Below are 8257 nucleotides of genomic sequence, written 5' to 3' on the forward strand. Positions count from 1 at the left end.
CGGATTCAATCACGCGCTTGTTGCCCAAGAAATGGCGACCATCAGTGTTGCTCGATGGACTTTTGAAAATGGTCTATTCTAAGATTTCTCCAAGACTGGCGGAGCGCTAAAAAGGTAACCAGGAGCTAGCCGTGGGTAGAGTGAACAAATGGTAACAGTTACCAACAGATGCCTGTAGACCTTTTTTAAAAGGAGCGCTCCAGCCGCCGCCATTTTGCGACTCTCGTGACCCCTACCAGCCAGAAATGCCTGCCACTCTTCTGGGGATTTGGAAACCCGGTCGGCGCAACTCTATCCTTGCGTTTTGCATACGGAGTTCGCTGGCCTTTCTTTTTGGAAGCTTTTACTTTATTTCCTCTATTTAGTTTGGTTACCCTTTTTGTGTATCTTCGACTGTGAGAGCGAAGGAATACAGGGGCTCGTAGACTGCTTGGCCTTCGCAGAAAACAGACTACAAAAGCGAACGTCAAGCGGCCCGCGACGCGGGCCGGTCGACGTTCATCGAGAGTTATTTACACCGAAATAGTCTCCGAAAAGCCTTTTGCGGTCTTCGAGGACCATATCACTATCGAGTGCGGGGACGGGGAAGAAACCGACGCGTCCGCGCCTTTGCTTCGGTGCTCTGAAAAAAAAAAAGCGCACTTTCCTCAAAGCGTGTCCTAAGACAAGTCTCGATACCGTCTAATCGTCATGAAGTGACTAACGTCGACATTCTAGATTGAATATGCTGTGTTATTTGAGATTTGGCTAATATAAACTGTGTTTGGAAAACGCGGCACTGTGGGCTACGTACAAATTTTTTGCTCACTCGATGAAACTTGTTGCATTTCATGTTGTGCGCGGGAAATGCCCTTGCCATTTGACTCTCGTCTTTGGTCAAATATGTTCGACAGTTAAGACCTTGTAGATTGACAAGGCTGAATGTATGGCGGCGTAAAAAAATTGCATAAAATGAAACAAGCATTCGAGTTGCCCTCGCTCTGTCGCGCACGGACTCACCAGGAACAGCTCTTTATTGTTGTTCCGAAAGGCAGTCGAATGCTTTCCCAAAGGTTCCGAGGAATTCTCTTGGCCATACAACACAGAAAATACTATAAAACGCAGCCATGTAGCCGCCTCAAGTGCCCTGAATTGCGCCTACGCAGGCTGCCACGGCCCACTGATGAGAAACCCCACAGCCCAGCGAAGTCGGGCAACTCTAAACAAGAAATTAGATGAAGCCACCACAGCAAGTAAAATGGGGCGCGTGTGTGCGTTTTTTTTCCTCGAAATTTGGCAAATTGCTGCCTTCTATGTGGTTCGGAGGACGAAGTGGAGAATTTGTATTTAAAACTGAGATCAATAGGAAGTGTTCCAAATATTGATTATTGATATACTTCCCAGTGGTGTACTCGCGTCTGTGGCGTTAGACTTCCGCCGCCCGCCGCAGGGGATCGACCAGACAACTCGTTCCGTGAACCTAGGAAGGGTTCATTACCATGGCGTCGCTAAACAACAACTTTGGACAACAACCAGGACGGCCAATGCCTATGGCAAGGCCAGACAGTTCCATTTGAAGGCAGCATCGGCACCCGCTCCCCGTAAGTTGGGAACTCGCCGCTGGGAGGCGGGCCGAGCGCCCGACGCATCTTAGTACGTATATACGGGTATCCGCACCCAAACTGCATCCGTACTTGGCCACAGTGAGTGATCGCCTTTCCTCTCCCACTGTTTCATTGTTTGACGTAATAAAAGACACAATATTATTAGTCTCTCCTACATTAAGTTTTATGGTTAGAAAATACGCTACTTGAAATGGGTGTTACGAAGAAAAAATATATCTCAACATTTCATTTTTTAGCGCATCTCCTGGGCAGAGTGTCACGGACTCGTAGGACGATCTCATAACTGCGATAATATTTTCAGCGACACGAACTGTTTCTTCAAGGATGATAGATTATAATATAAATTTGAAAAATTACTTTCGCAGAGTTCTGGCAAAAACAATTCTGTGTACAAAAAAAAAAGGGGGCTCGTACTGTTTTATTTAAACGTTTTTTTTTTCATTCGCGTTTGATTTCATGATATAACATGAATGTCTGGATTGTGAGTCGGATGCGGTATCGAAATTTGCCGGTGCGGTTTGGATGCGGATGCAAAGTATAGTGATGAGAATCGGATGCGGATACTATAATTTAAGAACATTGCGGATGCAGTTCGGGTGCGGATAGCAAGTCTGCAACAAACTCCATCTGGCCAAAGTCCGGGTATTCTTACTCTAATGTGAAAAATCAAGTGCTGAAGTTAGGCTTTACTGCTTGTAGTTTGGCTGTAATCAGGCATCTTTGTGCCTGATGACAGCCAATCGTCAAACAATTGACAGAGGTAGGCTTTACTTTTGGTTGTTTGGATACTATGTTGCAAAATCGAGCCTAAATTGCCGAACAAGTGCCATATTTAGCGTTCAATGCTGGGTTTTCGGTTTATACGTGGCACCTTTAGCTCAAGTCTGGCACTTCGGCAATTTTGTGGCGGGGCAGAGAAAAGAAATAGAAATGCCTAAAAAAGTACTTTAGCACGAACTAACCCCTAGGAGCTGAACTATATTCGACCCAGACTGCCAAACTTCTGCGAGGTTAGGCGCTCGTGCTATGTCGATGGCTTGCACTCACCCACTCGTGATTGTAGTCTGCAGCGATTTTGCCGAACCTGCCTGCGGTCGCCCCGAAGCAGAATCCGATGGACCTGACCACCGTCGGGTACATCTCCGTGGTGTACACGGAGGTGACCAGGTAGGCCGAGCCGATGAGGAGCCAGACGGTCGCCGTCACTGCCGAGTTCAGCAGGCCTTGATCTGGAACGGAGGGGGCTGCAATGGTAACCTTACACTTGCGGGACGTGACAGGGTCCATGAAGACAGCTTAAGTCCTCCCGATCATCCTCAATCAGCTTACTACACAAGATAGAAAACTTCACAGGCTGTCGGTAAGCAACCTGCAGGAAAATGTATTCTATAACCAAAGCCCCGAGATTTGAAGTGACAGTTTCGTGCGTTTTTGAATTTTGTTTCTTCTTTTAGAGAGATGGGCGGATCTGAGGGTCCCGCCATGGCCCCAGAACTTTCCTCAGGCCCTTCCAAACGCTCATTTTTCTAGCAAAAGCAGCGTGTAGCAAAGTTTCTGCAGAGTTCCTCGAGGCAGTGCTGGTACCGGGTCGTTCTGCTAATATCAGCATCATGGACGACGACGACGAAGATGATGACAGGATAATATACCGGGTGACCACGAATCTACGTTTCCAGGCCTGGACCTGAATGCCTTGGGGGGGGGGAAGCCGTCTACTATGTGTGGGCCTCCTCCTGAACTTCGCAGCTTGAAACGAAATGAGCTGAGTGGCTCCACCTCAACCGTTTCCGTACTTCCGAAACTCGGGCAGCGGTTTTCCTGACGATCAGAAGAACACGTCGTCATCGTCTCGAATATTTTATCGTAGCATAATCACTATCATCAAGACGCGGCACCGTGGGAATCCATGGTACTGGTTATTGCCTTTCTGCGATGCTGCGGCTGTCCAAAGACAGTATACAAATTATTAACGTGAAATGTTATTTGTCTCGCCAGGGTGGGGTCACCAGATTTATTAAAACTTCCTCCTCCTCCTCCTCGCCTCCGGGAAAAGAAAAAAAAAACGACCGGGAATTTTGAGGTTTATTGGCTGCTGGAAAGGTCACATGATCAGCGCTGATTGGTTGACTTTGGTGGGCAGCGGAGGTTCTGGAAAACCACCAGGCTTTACAACCTGACTAGTGCCAGACCAGTGCCTTCATTCTAGGGTCTGCCATCGAGTTTATATGCCATGTGTTAAGTAAGCTAATGAAGAGCGCGTAAGCGTGGGCGCCTGACTCGGTCACGTTCCGGAGCGCCACCAGAACGTTTCAGGTGGAACAAAATTGCCCAGCAGTTCGCTAATCATTTTTATTATTACTAATAAGAATATCTCGAACGTTAAATGTGTGCACGCGGTATGGGGCTCGCAGTTTCTTTAACACTGCGGAGTCGGAGGCGCGCCAGCGCGTGTATATATACATATATATATATATATATAAGTCAGAGATCCGTACTTGCGGAGTTGCTATGCTAGGAGTTTATTGTTAGGAGTTAGTTTATTGCTAGGAGTTTATTCTGACTCCTAGCATAGCAACTCCGCAAGTACGGATCTCTGACTTATTACATTTTCCCGGTCCATTGTTCTCAAGCTACTCTGCCTCCCCTATATATATATATATATATATATATATATATATATATATATATATATATATATATATGTGTGTGTATATATAAATTGTAAGGAAACGATGTTACAAACTGATGGGGGTTTATTATTTACTGTGTGGTAGCTAGGTTGAGAGTAAGGCCGTTGGGAATCCAGCTAGTCGCGCGCTCTGCCCGTACGAACCTCTTCCTCCTCGTCTTCCCTCAGCCTCAGTGTTTTTCCCCAACGCACCGTAGATCTTCTCTTCGTCACAATGCCCTCTTGGTAGAGATAGCCATCTTGGCGAAGCTGGTATTAGGTGTGGTCAGTAGGGGGCAGTAGAGTTTAAGGCGGTTGACATGGGCCGTTTCGCGAGAACGTCGGCGGCGATCGGCAGGTGGGGAGAGAGGCTCAATTTCGTAGTTTACAGGTGAGGTCTGACGAAGCACGCGATATGGGCCTGTGTAATTTGATAACAGTTTCTCGGAGAGACCGGGTTGGCGTTGTGGAATCCACAAAAGGACGAGATCGCCGGGTGTGAAAGAAGTTGGGTGGGATGTATCATCGTGACGGCTTTTTTGCTGTCCTTGCAGGTCTGTCGTGCGTGCTCTTGCTAGCTGGGGGCATTGTTCAGCATGATTTCTGATTTCGGTGACTGGAAGGCATTAAGAAGGATCGGGTGAATAGGGTAACAAGCGATCTAATGTTGAAGAGACCTGCCTCGCGTAAAGAAGGAAAAATGGTGAAAATTGAGTAGTGCTTTGAACGGCGGTATTGTAGGCGAAGGTTACGAACGGAAGAACCTTGTCCCAATTACGATGATCGGGGGAAATGTATATGGCGAGCATATCGGCAAGTGTTCGGTTGAAGCGTTCGGTCATGCCGTTGGTCTGCGGATGATATGGTGATGTTGTTCGATGGATGACACTGCAAGCTCGCAAGACCTCTTGGATGAGTTTAGAGAGAAACACAGTTCCGCGGTCGCTGAGGAGTTCTTTCGGGGCACCATGACGGAGAACAACCTGGTTCAAGAGAAAGTTGGCCACATTTTCCGCTGTGGCGGTACGCAAAGCAGCAGTTTCAACATAACGCGTTAGGTGATCAATGGCGACGATGATCCAGCGATTTTCAGAGGAGGAGTGAGGAAGTGGGCCAAAAAGATCTATTCCGAAATGGTCGAATGGTCGTTCTGGGCACGGAATGGGTTGAAGCAGGCCTTGAGATGAATATAAAGGCCGCTTACGGCGTTGGCATGCGAGGCATGATTTCAAAAACTTTTGGACGCTTTTATAAAGCCCTGGCCAGTAGTACCGTGAGCGTACCCGCTTGTAGGTCTTGAGTAGACCTCCGTGACCACATGTTGGGTCGTTGTGGAGGCATTCTAAAACCTCACGTCGCAAGTGACGAGGAATGGTAAGAAGCCAATGGCAGCCTTCGGGCGAATTGTTGCGCCGGTAGAGAAGGCCATTTCGAATGCGAAAATGCTTGGACTGTCTTTGTAGTGAGCGGTTTGGGGAAGATGTAGGGTCTTTGACAACAGCCGAAATTTTAGATATCCAAGGATCTCTTGCTTGTTCTTGCTCCATGTCGTCAATGTTTAACGCCGATAAGGTGATAGGGTCTTCATCAGTGTCAGGTAGGTCTGGTGGTTCAGAGTGCAGAAGACATCTAGAGAGACCATCGGCGTCGCTATGTTTGCGGCCGGATTTGTACAAAACAACGAAGTCGTACTCTTGCAGCCGCAGCATCCATCGACCAAGGCGTCCCGTGAGATCTTTCAAAGATGACAGCCAGCAAAGCGCGTGGTGGTCGGTCACAACGTTGAATTTTCGGCCATAAAGATATGGACGGAACTTGGCAACTGCCCAGACGACTGCCAAGCATTCTTTTTCAGTTGCGGTGTAATTTCGTTCTGGTTTTGTGAGAGCCCTGCTTGCATAAGCAACAACGTAGTCGCCAAACCCAGTCTTGGTTTGTGCGAGCACAGCCCCAACTCCAAAGCCGCTAGCATCAGTGCGAAGTTCTGTTGGGGCAGTAGGATCAAAATGCCGAAGTATCGGGGCAGATGTTAAAATATCTTTAAGCTGGTTGAAAGCAGCCTCGCAGTGCGATGTCCAAGAAAATGGGTGTGAGGATTTCTTTAGAAGATCCTGCAGGGGTGCCGCTATGGATGCGAATCCGCGTACAAAACGTCGAAAATAGGAGCAAAGTCCAAGAAAACTTCAAATTTCTTTTTGGGTGGTTGGCCTGGGCATGTCAGAAACGGCCTGAAGTTTGCTAGGGTCGGGTTGAACGCCTTCTTTGGACACGAGATGGCCAAGCACTTTAATTTGCCGCGCTGCAAATCGACATTTCTTTGCGTTGAGCTGAAGGCCGGCGTTGCTGAGACAGGACAATATGGCGGTTAATGGACACATGTGCTGCTGAATTGGGTTTGAAAATATTACCACGTCGTCTAAATAGCACAGGCATATTTTCCACTTGAGGCCGCGCAACACTGCATCCATCATACGTTCGAATGTTGCCGGCGCGTTGCATAAGCCGAAGGGCATGACGGTGAACTGGTACAGGCCATCGGGTGTTACGAAAGCTGTTTTTTCTTGGTCGTTGGAGGCCATAGGAATTTGCCAATAGCCTGAACGGAGGTCTAGACATGAAAAGTACTCCGCTCCCTGCAAGCAGTCGAGGGCATCGTCGATTCTTGGCATTGGGTATACATCTTTTCGGGTGATCTTGTTTAATCTCCGGTAGTCAACACAAAATCTGATGGTGCCATCCTTTTTCTTGACAAGGACGACTGGTGACGCCCATGGACTCGTAGAGGGCGTGACGACACCTTTGTCAATCATGTCGCTGACCTGGTTATCGATGACGCTTCGTTCAGACGCTGAAACTCGGTATGGGAGTTGACGCAGGGGATTCTCGTTGCCCGTATCGATGTGGTGAACTACCGACGTGGAACGTCCCAAGGTGGATTGCGGGCGATCAAATATGGAGCTAAACGTGCGTAGAACGGCAAGGAGTGAGGCCTTTAGGGACGAATCAAGGTGGTTATCTATAGTCGCTAACAAGAATTGGTCCTCGTCCTCTTGCTGCGGGGCTAATGGACAACAATATTCAGAAAAAGAATTATTGAAATCAAAAACTTCGATAGCTTCGTATGGCTCAGCGAAAGCAACGACTGTATTTGCAGGAAGCATTATTGAAAGAGAAGACATATTTAGAGCCATAAGGAATGCGGTGCCATTGTGAAGGCGAAGCAGAGAAAAAGGGACAAGGATACCTGTCTTACGAAAAAAAAACTGCGGAAGGGGAGACCATTAGAGGAGACGCCGAGACTCTGGATGACTGAATCGGTATAGGAACAGACGAAAATGGAGGAATTTGTACGTCATCAAGGAGGGATAATTTGATCGTGTGCACAGCAATGTTGTCGTCGGGAAGGTGGATTTGAGCGAAATCTACTTCTGCACGTTCACAGTCGATAACAGCGTTTGTTGCTTTTAAAAAGTCCCACCCAAGAATGACGTCGTGAGAGTAGGAAGACAACACCAGTAATTGGACACAGTAACACACTTCTTGAATGACAACACGTGCTGTACAGACACCGGTCGGGACAACATTTTGTGCTCCAACAGCTTTAAAGGGGCGACCAGAAAACGGGGTTGTGACTTTCTTCAACTTACGACAAAGGTCAGCCCGAAGAACTGACACTGCGGCACCGGTGTCAATTAATGCTTGAGTGCGCAAACCGTCAATGACTATATCTATCATATTTCGGGTAACTGGACGAGGACTTAAAGATGTGAAAGGATTTGCAGCTCTCGCCTCTGGAACTGCTCCTAGCAGTTTCCCTCTGCAATGGGCGATGTAGTGCGTGGTCGCAGGGGAGAGAGCGAACGCCGCCTGGGAGATGGAGATCTGCCTTGCCTTTGCCGTGGTTGTGGTCCGGTGTAATCTTGGTATGAATACTGATCACTGCGGCGACCAGAACCGAAAGCTGGTCGATACTGCGCTTGCAGTG

Source organism: Ixodes scapularis, unplaced genomic scaffold, assembly GCF_016920785.2.
Source record: "Ixodes scapularis isolate PalLabHiFi unplaced genomic scaffold, ASM1692078v2 PGA_scaffold2__306_contigs__length_199485367, whole genome shotgun sequence".
Lineage (NCBI taxonomy): Eukaryota > Metazoa > Arthropoda > Arachnida > Ixodida > Ixodidae > Ixodes > Ixodes scapularis.